The sequence below is a fragment of the Microtus oregoni genome, unplaced genomic scaffold (assembly GCF_018167655.1).
Source record: "Microtus oregoni isolate MIOR12 unplaced genomic scaffold, Mior012 000000F_ref0000247, whole genome shotgun sequence".
In the NCBI taxonomy this organism is placed as follows: domain Eukaryota; kingdom Metazoa; phylum Chordata; class Mammalia; order Rodentia; family Cricetidae; genus Microtus; species Microtus oregoni.
In genome coordinates, this window is record NW_024543059.1 from 58,140,883 (window position 1) to 58,156,289 (window position 15,407).

Below are 15,407 nucleotides of genomic sequence, written 5' to 3' on the forward strand. Positions count from 1 at the left end.
CTTAATTAAAATCTTAGCAAGTGTCCCCTTTCTCTCCCCCACTACTAGACTAACAGCTGTTGAGTAAAAATGAATGCAGAGCACAGCTGGGAGAACTGTAAGAAACAGATCCTCTCTGAGGAGTGGTGCAGGGAAAATACAGTACCAAGGGGAAGACAAACGCTCACAATCACCTCAGGCAACAATCTCATACTCAAGCCCCAACACATCACTAGAGGAATCTGAAGCCTGTGGAGAGCTAAGGTTAGCTGCTGCCATCAATCTCAAACATCCCAGCTTCCGATTAGTTTGGTTAACACAAGCCCCTCACTAATAGACTGTCAAAAAGACATGCCCATCTCCAAATACAGAAACACTTACCACAGTATCTGCTGTTCTGTGTGAGACGTCTGGATCTCAACAAGAATCTGTGGGACATTTTCCTTTTTAAAGCCTGAAAAAAAAATTTACAGGAATAAAGTAACCACAGGGATTGGACTCAGTTATGACACTGATGTCAGAATTATTTGACCAAAATCTGAAGTAATTATAACTATATGTTAAAATCTATAATGAAGAAAACATGCCTGTGTGCAGCATCAGACAAGTTACTGCTGCAGAGGGACTAGACAGCACTAAGAATAAATGCAAAAAAAAAAATCAATGAATAGTATCATAGATAAAAAATGCCTTCGGGGTGAGGGCCTATCCATAGACTTGACACAGCAAAGGAAATCATGAGTGACATTTAAGAGAGGCCAAGAGACCATGCAGACAACTCCAAGTAGAGAGGGTCAGGGTCTGGGAGAGAGAAATTAGGATTCAGAGTTGCACGTTGTAAATGGGTAGTGCTAGGATTGGACTCCTGGAAAAAGAAAGAGCAGTGGAAATAACAGCTGGATGTTTTCAATATTATCTACAAACTCAAAGCAAATGAGCCCAAACCTGGAAAACACCAAAATCTGGTAGATACCATCAAATCCACACTTAAGAATTTCATGTTAAGATTTCTGGATGTGAAGTAGCATGGGATAACTTTGAAGGCAAGTAGAGGGGAGATGAGTTATTGCCTACATAGAAATAGGATGAGAACGGCAAACTTTTCATCAGAAGCCTGCAAGAAAGCAATCAAATGAAAGAGCCTTGGAAGGCTTAGGGGTAGAGAGAGAGAAGCAAATGGGAGGGAGGAGGGGAAGAGAGAGAGAAACCTACTATCTCCGAATTCTGTGTCTAGATTAATTATCTTCTGAAAATGGAGGAAAAATCAATGCTTTCTCCGACAGAAGAAAATGGAGGGAAATCTTCCTAGAAACAACTCTTGCAAAAACTTTTTTTTTCTCTGAGACATGGTGTCTTTCTTAGCTTTGGAGCCTGTCCTGAAATTCACTCTGTAGACCAGGCTGACCTCGAACTCACAGAGATTCGCCTGCCTCTGCCTTTCGGGTGCTGGAATTAAAGGCATGTAACACCATTGCCTGACCTGAAGAACATTTTGAAGAAATATTTTTAAGGAGAATATTAGGATTTTAGAAGGGGAGGCCAGAAGAGTTTAAAAATGAACAAATTAAAGGAAAACAAAAATTTTTCTTATAATTTAATTTCATCAAACATTTTTAAGTAAAAATATCAATTACTTAATGTGTTTATGTAACGTATTACAAATTATGGTAATGGTGAGAAAATTTTGGGAAAGAGTTGGAAATGTACTTTTACAAAGATCATAACACTGTAGTTGGCATAGTATATTATTTAAAGCTTGGCTCAAATTCTTTCATGATAAATGTGATATCTGGGTGTTTGCCTAAAAGTTCAAGGCTTGGGTTTGATACCTAACACTGGGGCAGAGAAGAAGCCAAATCTCCTAACAAACACCATATATTTTAAAAAGTATGATAGTTCAAGTAAGATAAAACAATGTGGAAAATTAACCAAAATGAAGGCACAAAAACGCCAAAATCAAATCAAAGTTTGGATTTGTCCATTCCATTCCTAAGAATTAAATTTATCTGAACAAAATAGATACATGCCCATAAAAAGAGTTGTACATAAATATTCACAGCTGGCTTGTTTTCACATAGAAAACCCTAAGCAAAGCTTGAATGTATACCAACAGACAAATAGGCAAGAAAATTATATATATTTGGATAGCACAAAGTTCATAATTGAAAGGAAGGTGCCGCCAATGTATGCAAGGGCATAATAATGGTAGTGAGTGAAAGAACATCAGAGAGGAGCATTGTTTTTATTTGGATAAGATCCAAGGACAGAAACACTAGTCCAGAGTAACATAAAATAGATGGGTGTTGCTTAAAGACAGGGATGGGTGATGAACATGTGGGCATCACACTGGCAGGGGAAAATGTTGGCTATTGTTTACCTTGATTTAATAATTCCATAAGGATTTGTGTGCGTATATACACATATATGGTGTACAATGTTATGTGTATATTACCTTATCAAATTATAAAATGTAGCCACTGAATACATACAGCTTGTCATGAATTATTTACATCTCTGTTGAAAACATTTGTTCAAGGCAGACACATTATAGAACATTTTAATTTGAATCTGTTCTTAATTTTATATACTGGCCATGTTAGTGTGCCTCTCTAAAATTGTCCTTTTCATTTCTTGATGCCTAAATTTACTCATACAAGAATAATATCCCTCAAATACTTTGAAGAGTTTACATCTTTTATGATGCCACTTGGTGTTATTAACCAAATCTCATCTCTCCTCCTCCTCCTCCTCCTCCTCCTCCTCCTCCTCCTCCTCCTTCTCCTTCTCATTCTCCTCCTCCATTTTCTTCTTCCACTTCATTGTTATTATCATTATTATTATTATTATTATTAATTACTAGACAATCCACTACAATGCATGCCCAATCAAGCTTTATGGTTAGATGAGTCCATGTGACTGATTTCTAGCCAAGGTTACTCAAGCTCGGTGGTGTGCATTTTTTTTGGGCTTAGCCCTTAAGTAACCATTTCCATACAGCATTCTTTTTGTTTCTATATTGTTCAGATGAGTAAAGGTTCCTCAACAACCCATAGAAAGGCACAGAGTCACAATGAGAACTGCTTGTCTGTAAATGGAAAGCTGCTAAAAAACTGCTTGCTATCCAGGGATAGCAGAGCCAGAGAGTTATATCATCATGAGGTAAGTTTTGTTAGGAAAAGCTACACAAAGATGCCAAAGTATCCATGCATTAACATAGACATATCATCTCACTAATATTTTTTATTAGTTTTAAATAAGTAATGGTGCTAATAAAATAACCATTAACGGCAATGTCTTTGACTGGATAGTTCTTTATTTTTAAGATTTTTACACATGTAACTTCTTTGCCAGATGCATAGTAGACATTTAGGTAAGTGCCTTTCAACTTCGCTGACTTAATGTTTTCCTTTTCAATTAACAAAACTGCACAAGAACATATGTATATTTATCATAATTATTATTTAGTTATGATATAATTAAAAAGTAAATTTAAAGAGTTTTGCCAAAATAGCCTTTTATTTGCTTTCTCTAATACCTGTAGGAATAAGAACCCAAGAACTATAAAATTCGGAAAATAATTTCTATTGAAATGGAGCTTGAACATGGCTATGTAGTTACAGAAAGCTTATTTATAGTTCTGATAAGAATTCTATTACACAATTCTGCATTTTGTTGTTCAAAGCAAATTATAAAACAAAAGATTCCTCTTGCTTGCACAGTCATCTTGTAAAAGATTTCTCTTTCCTGTGGATAGTGGTATTTCATTTCAGTTTCTAGGTGTTATTTCTGAAGAAAGCATTAAGAGGTGATATTTCTTTATAGTTTTTACTAAAGCAAGCTTGACTCTGTGAATACAGAAGGAATATAGCTGCTTGGTTCTGTACTCCAACTAATGAGTAATTGTTTTTAAAAGGCCACCTAGGACAACGATTCTGTGGAAGCTCACTTGTACCTTTTCTTAGTAATTCATTCTGCCTTGCCTTCAGCATAAACCCCAACCCTGGATTCAGCACTTTCTCCAGAGTGGAAGAGAAAAGAGAGAGAAAAAAAATGCCTTTCTAAAGAAACTGCTACAATCACAGACACATAATTACTTCTTGCAGAAATAAAAGAGGGAAAAAATGAATCCATGCCAGTAGGTAGAGGTCTGTGGTGTTTGACGTGGAATGGTCACTCGGATGTAGAACAACTCTTGAGTGTAGTACAGAGTTTAATGGATCCCTTACTTGACAAGTACAGATGAGCCTTGAGAAAATGAGAGCAACCTTGATTCAGAGGGTGGTGTTACCAGAGGCCATATACTTTATACATGAGCACCATGCATGCTCAGTTAGCTCTGAGCTACTCCCAAGAAAGTTCCTTTTTTTCTCAGAGTGTTTGCTCATTTGTCAGAATTACCTGTTCCCTAGAGAATGCGTTTGGCAGTGTGGAGACCCAGCCTCTAAGTTCTAGCCTTGAAATCTTCCTCTGAAGAATGGAGAGCCTGAGAACTTGAAATTGTTGAGAAAACCCCCAAAGAGAGGTTGAAGAGAAAGCCCTGAGGCAGTTCAGAGGTCACAGACCCTCAGAGGAATAAGAAGCCACTGAAATGCCTTTTTCATAACTTATTCAAAACATATATCAACTTACTTCTCTATCTTGAAAAATCATAAATAGAAAAATCAAAGAGGTAAAATCAAGCACTAAAAGCGGCTTCAGAGAAGTCACACAGTTCATCATTTGTCTCAAAACTGTGCACAGTTTGGCATCCGGTCTAATAAGGCAGACAATGAATATTCTTAAAGTTTCAGCTAATTCCTACTATTCAAACGGATGTGCTACTGTTGTTTAATAAAAAATGCATATATTTTTCACCCGTTTTTGCACTGAAAACCAGAGACAGAGCCCTTCCAACCAGGAAGGGCTAAGTGGCCAAAATTACCAAATCTTTCACAGAGGTTCAGGTTTGTGTCTTGGCAGTGTGATTTACCATTTTTATCTTTTACTGCTAAGGTTCCATGGGCAGACTTCAGGGTTTTAGGTCTGTTTGATGGGTGTTTTGTTTTTCTATGGACTGATGGAACAAGTTTTGCTTCAAAGTAGTCTTTATATTTCTTCCTGTCCACAAGAGTTTTGGCTGAGCATTAACAGTTATTATTCTTTCTTCTCTCCCTCCCTCCCTCCTTCCCTCCCTCTCTTCCTCCATTTCTTCCTCCCCTCCTTTCTGTCTGTCTTTTCTTTTTCCCTTCATCTTATCCCTGTGGTTTTGATTTGAAATTACAAAACTGTATACTGAAGAGACAGTTGCTTTACCGTCCAGTAGTGGTTAATGGAGCTATGGAAGAAGATGGCATGGGTGAGATGGTCCTGTCAGCCAGAGTAATTTGAAAGCAAAGTGGAAAAGATAACAAGGAGTGTGGTGGCTGGTATTTAGTTACCACTGACTTTCACTGGAGAGCATGGATAACCAGAGAACAACCGATAGATTTAGTCAGTCATAAGCAAGGTCGTGGAGGGACCATAGCAATGAAGAGAAGCTCTGGATGCCACAGTGGTGTGGTTTTAGGTCTTTGAAAGCTCTTTCTTTCTAGGAGAGTAATCAGGGAACTAGCTAGCAAGGGATGACAAGGATCGAGTTGGAACCAGAGCTAGAGAGCTATAGAGAACTGGACTCCGGAGGGAAATCAGAACTTGTTGACAGGGCAGCCCAGCTGTGCTTGCTGTTAGAGGCACATTCTGATGAGCCTTCCTGCTGCCCAGAACAGCTGTCATCTCTATGAGTCAAGCCACTGTGTCTGTAGGCTGATGTGCAGTTGGAGAAAGAGACACAATTGTTATTCAATCAGGAGGCAGACTGGCAAGGTCCTGTTGTCATGCAAAGCTATAGGACCTAAGCCATCCCACAAGTTCCATCTCCTCTTCCATCCCAGTCCAGTGCAAGGCAGTATTTTTTAATCACTTCTTTAGTGTTCCATTGCAACCTTAACAAGCCAACATAAGTTGAATAGCACTGACATTCTATCTCAGCTGCACTTCCTTCAAAGCTAGCTCTAGCCACAAGGAATGTCCCAACATTACAGAACTTGTCTCAAGTTGTCCTGTAATTAAAGATAATGTGTTAGAACAGTGTCTATCCCACAGGTGAAAGTGGAGAGAAGCAAGTTGAAAAGAGATTTTTGGAGGCCACATGGAGCAATAAAGTGGACATCCAGGTGGACTTACTGGTACCACATGGGAGGGATAGTAAGAGTACCTGTCTGTGCCTTACTTGTCCTTCACATTGTGGGCAGGTTCATTTCTGGATAGGGAAGAAAGCTTTTTCTGGCTAAGCAGGGCTAGGATTGGTAAGAAAGGACAGTGTCATGCTTGTCTCCATCTCCTCATGTTCTTCCCTCTTTTAATTCTTCCAGAATCCAATAGCCATTTGCATTTCCCCAAATACAAAGAAGTTATGCCGCCCTGGCTACAATACAGAATAACAAAAATACAAGGGTCTCCTAGTCTAAATAACAAATAAAAATTTAAAGGAGAAATATATAACAGAAAAATGTATGTCTCTATGCTGAACCCTGGCTTTTCAGATTTGGGAAGTGTCTTCCTTCCCTCCCTCCTTCCCTCCCTCCCTCCCTCCCTCCCTCCCTCCCTCCCTCCCTCTCTCCCTTTCCCCTCCCTCCTTTCCTTCCTTTCTTTCTTCCTTACTTCTTTTCTCTACTTACTTACTTATTTATTTATTACTTATTTATTTGTATGAGTTTCTGCTCTCCTGGCCACATTAAGGTGCTCTTCTTACTAATAGTTCAGTCACATGTTAGAGGAGTGCTTCTCTTCCTACTGGACTGTTCCAAAGTGTCCAAATCACAACTAAATCACTTAATTTTTAATACTGAGGTACATTAAAATTTACTCAACTAGTTTTCAGGACACTACTTTTATTCATGGGAATTTCCACAATTTAGTTGGATTAAAATGAGTAATTAACAGTGTAACAAAGGAAGTTTTATGTTTCTCATCAGAAAATGTGTGTCCAAGGCAATGCTGTCTCCTGTACTGTACTGTTCTGGAATGTGAGAGGTAAGCTACAGGATAATTGTCTCATCTTCATGAAGCTTTATTTCCGATTGGCATTCTCATGTCATACAGTGCATGGATAGGGCTCAGGCTCAGGAACACTGCCTTGTACTTTAATTTGATATCCTGACATTCTAGGGTCTTCTATCCCTCTCACTCGGTCATCTCAGATATCCAGATGCTGTTTTCTGGGTGTGGCAATGTCAAACTCAAGCCTGCTATGATACCACCCTGCCCAATTTCTCCTCTGTATTGTCAATGGCACACTTAATACACAGTAAAAGAAAAAAAATCAAATGTTGCAAAGACATGCAGCATAAATTATGTGAACACACAGTAGTGAAGGAATTGAAGTCATAGGATGGGAGAAGCTTCGAAGGGGGAAGAAAGAAGAGAAAGAAAATTAATAGATGAAAACCACCATAGAACACGACAACTAGCGTCTCTCCTTTTATCTCTGTGTTGGGGGTGTTGGGTTTTTCTTACTGGTTTGTTTTTCTTTTGTTTCTTCTTTTTGAAACAGGTTCTCATTGGGTAGCCCTGGGCTGTCCTTAAACTCAGAAAAATCCACCTGCCTCTGCCTCTGAGTCTTAATACAGTTACCCTCATCTTTTTAGGCAAGGGATCAATTGCAGAAAATTAAACGAAAGAAAAAAATGGAAATCCAATTTGTCTCTATGCTTTCGTACTAGAAGATAAACAAGCATTAGGTCTAGTTTGAAAGGGGAAAACATGCCTTGGTGCTTAGGCAGCAAAGGGACTATTACTGAGGAAAACTCTTTATTTCACATCAACCTGAAAAAAATAAAAGAAAGATTTGGGGTTGTAATTCCAGCTTATTGAAGTGTTTTCTGGTAGACTGGAAACAATCTTTCTGGCTGAACAAACCTCTCTGAAATTACGGGTACAGTCATAAACACACAGCCATTCTTCTCTGTCCCTCCCTTCTAATGACTGGATTAAAGTGTCTTTTTTATGTGATTGTGCCTCTCCTGCCCTTCTGACACATGAAATTGGCCAATTTAGAAGCTCTGGTACCTGACGGTCATTGAATGGTCATTGTCCCTAAGTGCTATTGTATCCCTCACCGCTGACTGGACAGGGGACTAGACCTGCCTATAAGGAGCCTGAATGGCCACTTTCAAAATGTCTGCTGCTGATTTTAAATGTCTGGCAAAAGCAGGAGAATCAGGAATTGGACCCACAGTATTCAAGCTATTGTCTCTCCTCTTTTCTGTCTTTTTTTTTCCGTTTTCTTACTCTTTTCTGTATGTTTTATACCAATTTGTGAGGGAAATGATGACTTTTCAGCCACAGGGAAGCTGGACTGAGTTCAGGAGAAGATCCTGCTGACAGGCTGGCTGTGAGGTTACTACTCTCGGCCTCTCTTTCCCTGTCTGCTCTGTCCTCCTCACATCCCGTCCCTGTTCCTGCCTCTCAGCCTGGGACTTTCCACACCAGGCCAGGCATCCCTCTCTGAGAGGCGGTAGGTAGCAGATTGCTTTGCTCCAGGTTTTTGCTCATCAGTCTCTTGCCTTCCCTTTTCCAAGGCTTGTGACAGTGTGGAAGAGTTCCCCAGCCAACCATTCCCCGGCATTCCATGTGTTCCATGGCGGGATGGGAGGAAGCCCACCCGCCTCTCCGAGGCTGATAACCATCGTTGCTTCTAATTCGTGCTTCGGTATATCTCATCACAGCATGCATCTGTTGGGGAGATAAAAAGAGATATTTGCAAATATGTAATTAGCAGATGTATGAAGGCTGTGAAGGCAAAGGGGAAGAAGGAGAAAGCGTATCTTGGGTTAAGTGTGGATCACTGCTGGCTTTTGTCTGAATAGGCCATTACTAACACCTGGAGGCTGCCTTGGTCCTTGGAGGAGAACCATGGAGAATATTTGGTAACGAACACATTTGGTTCACAGAGGGGGTTGTTGAGAGCCAGATTGGAAAACATTTTAAAATGGAATATTGCCTGCATAAAAGCTGCAGATATTTCAGCTCTGCCACATAACGGGAGTTCTCTAGTGGATCCTTCCACATAATGGAGCCTTATGGTGGGCCTATGGAATGCCCCACACTAATGTGGGGAAAGCATACACATTCGCAGCCAAATGTTTGCACATGCATTAGAGCACATGCAGTATTATTGAATCACTTTCTCCTGGCCCCTGTGTATGAGTGCCACCACCACACTGGAGGAAGGGGTTTGACTTAAAATCGGCAGGGTTCCTCAATACTGATGAAGAGCTTTCATAAGTGCAGTCTTTTCAATGTTGTTGAAGTCTGTCTCCTGTTACCCCTAGTAACCTCTTTTTCCCTCCTCTTAAAATTTCCTAGAGGAAAAAAACAACAAAACATTGGGAATTTTAGAACCTTGCCATAAATGTCAGAATAATTTCCTGTTTGAGACATTCAGTTTACTTGAATTCATATAAAACTATTAGATTCTATTGTCTCTTCTAATGAAGCCTATTTCAGTCAGGGATTTCACCAGCATGTATTGGGAGTCATATTTTATTTTTATTCCCTTCTTAATTTTTTTTTTTTTTTTGGGTATGGTTGGTTTGCCTACAGCTATGTCTGTGCGCCATGTGCATGAGGTTGGAAGCCATACATTTTTAAGGAGGGGAAAAGGGACAGATTGTAACCTTGAAGGGGTGGAATGAGGGCCATGAAATGAGTGACCTAGCTTTTGCTTCTTCCCGTAAACACACGGTGCAGTGGACCCAGATTTCTGGAAAACTACATGTGACCCAGAGCAGCTCAGTGGGTCACAGGAGCCAGAAGGATATTGGGTGGTTGCATTGGGATGATGCGGCCAGACAGAGAGGAATTGCCTGCCCTGGCAAGAGATGAAAAATTTAATACTGCAGGAGATATGATATCCCGTTCTTTCTATTTTTCCCTCCTATGCAGCCTCTCATATCACTTTGTTGTTTTCCTCTTTCTCTTCTGTTTAAGGTGAGAAATCATGTGCTTTTTTTTTCTTTAATTGTAAGAAAAATTTCAACCCATCCATTTGACAGATTGATTAGCCCCAATGGTTAAATTTCTTTCTTTGCTCTATGCTGGCATTAAAGGACAAAAACAATGCTGGCTACGGAGTACTCTGTCTCTAAAAAAAAGCAAAATGCTAGAGATGGGGGTAGAATTAAAAGAACCAAGTCACTAACTAAAATGAGAGCAGCATGGCTCTCTATAAACGCCAGCCTCAGAGCACACGGCCTTCCCTGATTTAGCATTACCTAACCATTTTTGTGATGTAGTTACCTGTCTTTAACGATTACAAATTTTCTTTCATCTCCGGAGTGAGACGAAAAAGAAATTATGTCTGGTTTCCGTCATTGTCTAAAAGGTATAAGCATAATCTATATGATAAACATGTGGTAGGCAACTGGCACATACTTAATGCAGGAATGTTGAGCAGGGGATGTGATATAGAATACCATTGCCCGTATCTCACCTCTGCCCAACCCGTCCCAATCTGCAGGACTTCGCAACTGCCTGACACACAGGTTCAGAAGTTGAGGGAGCTTCTCAAGTTACAAATCCAGGAACAAATTTAAAAGAAGAAAAAAGTTGCCTATTTTATTTTTGAAGAACTGTACATTCCTCTTAAGGAACAGGCTTTGCTTCTCTTCTAGATGAGTATTTTGGAATTCAGGATTTGGAGGGGCCTGCTCTCTCTTCCATCTTCTTCTGTTTCACAGAGTCTGAGCCCTGTTGGGAACACCCCTGGTAGTGTACCCACTTCATGTTCTCAAGGAAACATTTGCCCTTGAGATTTCTCTATCGTGCTGCATTTGGATTCACTGAGAGAGTTTATGTTTGTGCGAGCATATGCAATTTTCTTTGTGGTCTGTCTTAGGGCAGTTTGGGAATCAGGAAACAAATACAAATTAGTGTAAGCTTATCCGTTCCTGTGATTCGCTGCCAGCCTCTATCCCTCCCTCCCCCAGTGCAGCCTCATCCTCCATCTTCAGAGACAGCAGCACACCAAGCCCTTTGGCTTCACAGAAGAAACATGATACCGCCGAAGAAAACCAATCTAAAATTAGTTTTGTTGCAGAACTACAGCCAAACTTTTGTTCAGATCTTAAACCACAAATTACAATATTACAACAATTCTATTTTTCCTATACATAAACTAGCCAATCAGATTATAATTTTGTTCATATGTGTCTATTTTATCCAATGCTGTTCAATGCTTAATTTGAACATGTATTTTAACACTGAAAAAAAAAAAGGAGAGTCAAGAGCTTAAAACATTGTAATGGCTCCTATGCATACTGCTTTCCCCCTGCGTTGATATTGGTGAGCAGACACTGACAATAACACTTGGAAAAGTTTATTACCCAATTTTGTGTGCATTCAATAGGATTATGAGTTTTTGATCATACAAATGCAAAAGAGATTTGGCACTAACGGGAAGTAACATAGTTCTAGATGCACAATTTCCATTTTATTAATCTGAGATAGAATACTTGTTCCAAATTGCTACACAGCTGGAATTATCTGTTTGCCTTCCTCTGTTTATTCCTTGCACCACTAACCTCGAAATGCTGGTAGTGTGCATAAATACACAGTCCTATGAAACCCAGGCGCTTGAAATCTTTGGATGCTACCCATGCAAGAAAGTTTGAACTAGCACAAGTTTCAGCTCTTGCTCTGGGTGGTCTCTGTTAGTTTCGGTTAGTGACCTGTGTAAGCAAGGAAGGCAATGCTAGAGAGTTACTAATTTTGGTAGCTCAAGAGATTAAAGTCTTTCTAATGTGTATGTAGAACCTTCTTTCTACATGAAAGACTTTTAGAATGAAGTGGTTATGTCAGTAGCTAGATCAGTCAAAAAGGTTCATCGTGTTGCCCTTTACGTGTCTATGTGTGTTTGCGTTGTGTGTGGTATACGTATGTATGGAGCATGCATATGGCTATGGGTTCCCATGCCTGTTTCCTGGTGGAGAGCAGCCAGAGCAAGATGCTGGATGTATTCCTCCATTGTTTTCTTCCTTATGGCCTTGGGGACAGGCTCTCTTCCAGACCTAGAATCTTATTTCAGCTAGATTGGCTTATCTATCAGAAGCCACTCATCTCTGACCCACAATGTTACACGGTCAGCAATACATATGCAGCCAGGGCTGGCCATGTGTATGGGTGCTGAAGACTTGAACACAGGTTCTTATGCTTGCAGAGCAAGGGTTCTTACCACCAAGCCATCCGAGCCATGTACCAAGTTCCCCTAGAATCATTTCATCTTTCAGCATCTTACTTGCACATACAAGGTGACAAGGTTCCAGCCTGTTGGTCTTTGCCAAAAGACAAAGATACAACACTCTCACACAACAGGTATTCCTGCAGAGTTCCCTTGGTTTCTGTCATATGCTACTGCCAGACTCCCACCTGGGTTTGATCTTAGCACTGCATGCACACGTACATAGGTACTTACAACTGAGAAAAAAGAGCTTGTCCTTCCCACATCACCCACTAGAATTCTAGAGATGCAGGCTCAACTGAAGGATTCACTAAGGAAAATTACAGCACCATAGTGGCACTCAGGGATGAATAACTCACTTAGTCAGGAGAGTTAAGGAAGAGTTGATTAATTTCCTCCTGTGATAGTTGATATGGGCTAGAGAAGCCAGAGGGTGATCACCCTCTAAGCAGTCACTTGATGTAGGGTGTTCTTCTGTATGCCATGACTATGTGTTTCTCTTATTGGTTGATGAATAAAGCTGTTTGAGCCAATGGCCATGCAGAGTATACCCAGGTAAGATGAGGAAACAAAGATAGGGAGAGAGAAAAGGTGGAGTCTGGGAGACGACGTGTAGCTGCCGGGGAATCGAGATGCCAGAGCATCACCAGTAAGCCACAGTCATGTAGTGATAATAGATTAATAGAAATGGGTTAACTTATAAGAGAGATAACCCAGTAAGAAGCCTAAACAATTGTAACTGATATTAAGCCTCAGAGTGGTTATCCCATAATCAGCTGAATGTACCTGGTGGGTGGAGAGAAAAAAAATCTCCATCTTCATCTGACACCCAACATAAGACTCAAACCATTACCCTGAGATTAAGAGTCATGCTCTATTGACTGAGCTAACTGGTCCATCTACAGTCACTGTCATAAATGATAAGGGGTAGCCTGTATCTACACAACCTCTCAACAAACCAATATTCTGTGGATCACCCAGGCAGCAAAGACGTGGTTAAGAATCTACACAAATTCCCCACTTCATTAGACTATAGCATCTTTTAGTTCACAGCCCACTCCCCTAAGCAGTCAGCTGTTGTGATCTGCTTTTGAGAGCTGTTGGAAAATGTAAGGGCAGCATTTGTTGAGTAGAATGTAAGTGAATTCGACCTTAATGCTTGTTGAGGTCTTAAAACCACAGATAGATGCAGGTAGGACTTTGTAATAGACCTTAACTTTTCTAGACGAAAGCAGATGGCCCTGGAGTAGATGTCCACAGACCTAGAAAGAGACTGTGTGGAAGCAACCTACCAGAAGCAAGAACAGATCAGAGAAGAGTGAATGAGCCAGTAGTCCTAGCTCTGCTGGGAACTCTGGGATTGAACTGTACACTTTTCTCCTCTTCCTGTACTACCTGTCACAGGTATTACATCATTGAATGTGGATATGATCTTTCATGTAGCCAACCTGAGAGGCAGAGTGTGGGCCTGGGGCAGACAAAGCTATGTCCCTTAATCTCCCTTGTACTAGGTGCTGCCATTGCCTTCTTTTGTGTGTCTGGACACACCATTTTGCTCAGCCCTCGGTGTTCAGGGTGTGTAACGGGCAATCTTCCTCTCTCCCTAGTCTCTGAGTGGCATCCACCATCTTGAACCAAGCTGCAATGAAAAAAGGTCTTAAAACCTCAGAAAGGAGAGGCTGAGGAAGTCTCACCCTAGTCAAGGCAAATTAGCATCATCCAGTTGGAAAAAGATGGCTCTCCTTTCCCTGAAAGTGATACTCACAAACCTGCCTCTGGAAAATTCCGGATGCATGGCAGAGTTCCTGAGGCCCTGAGGAGTAGGGAGTGAGGCTCCACTGTAAGACAAATGACGTGATAGGGTATGACAATCTGCGAGGAAGCAGAGGAAACAGTGATAAGCGTCCCAAAAAATAGAAAACAGACTCCTCTAGGCAGCACAGAGGAAAATGTGGATAATTCTACATATCAATAAACTGGAGCTATCATCCCTTTTCCCCATCCCTCCTTTTCCCTCCCTTTCTCTTCCATTCTTCTTCCTGGCAATCATTGTTATCGGCATGATACCTACACATCAGCATGATTACCTACACATCACCGGCATCCCTTCTTATCATCTAAACACCACGAGTGAAAGCTTTTAATGGCTGGGTCATCGTGTTGTAAACAATGACTAACAAAAGAATGGGGAATGCTGAGTATTCAGGAAAGACTTGTTAAATAAATGCCATAGCCAAACCCACAGTTCCCCAAGCCCCTTCTCAAAATATAAAAGAAAATATGTTCCTAATATAATTCCAGTTATCTCTCCTAGACATTGAATTAGTACCCATCAATCACATCTTCTTTTGGCATCAGCCACAACCCTAAGTATTTTGTTGGCTGTTTCATTAAAATACCTTCCCATGTACAGTAGTATTTAATCTCAATCCTAACTTTGTGAGGAATGCAAGTTATCATTATAACCATGCTCATGTGACAATTGATAATAAATCACTGAGAAGTGGTAGCTTGATTTCATGTTGGTTAGTGGTGAAACAATAACAATTCTCATAATTCATAGTTTGATGGCATATCTTTAAAGTTTATATTTAGGAGTGTCAAAGCATGAAGTCTTGTCTATCAGCAGCAAAGGATCCAAAATACACCTTTACCTCTGCAGTCTCTACATACGGATCCATCGGCTTCCTGTGGAGTCTGATCAGTCATAGTACAAATATATTACACTATAGAAAAAAATCCAGAAACCAATGATTTCTAATTGTAAATGGCACACTGTTCTACATGGTGCCACAAAATCCTGTGCAATCCTGCTCTGCCCCTACCCCGTGTTTATTCCCTACTCTTCTTCATTTAGTAGCGGCTGTCAGCCCTTAGAACAACTGCAACAGCATGCATGGTTTTGTTCAAGTGTCCTTGATTTTACTTAGTAATATCATGTAGTGCAAGCGATGCTTGCCATGCAGGTATGCCAAGAAGAGGCTGCAAAGTGCTTTTGTCAAGGAGTTTCACTTTTCGTCTTCGTAAGAAGTGTGGGTAGATATTTGGAGAAACAAATAAGGCTACATTCATATATCTCATAATATCGTATTGTCATAACTGCTGTTTTGTTATTTATTATTAATCTCTTAGAGTACCTAACTTACAAGTAGAATATTATGTATGTGTATAT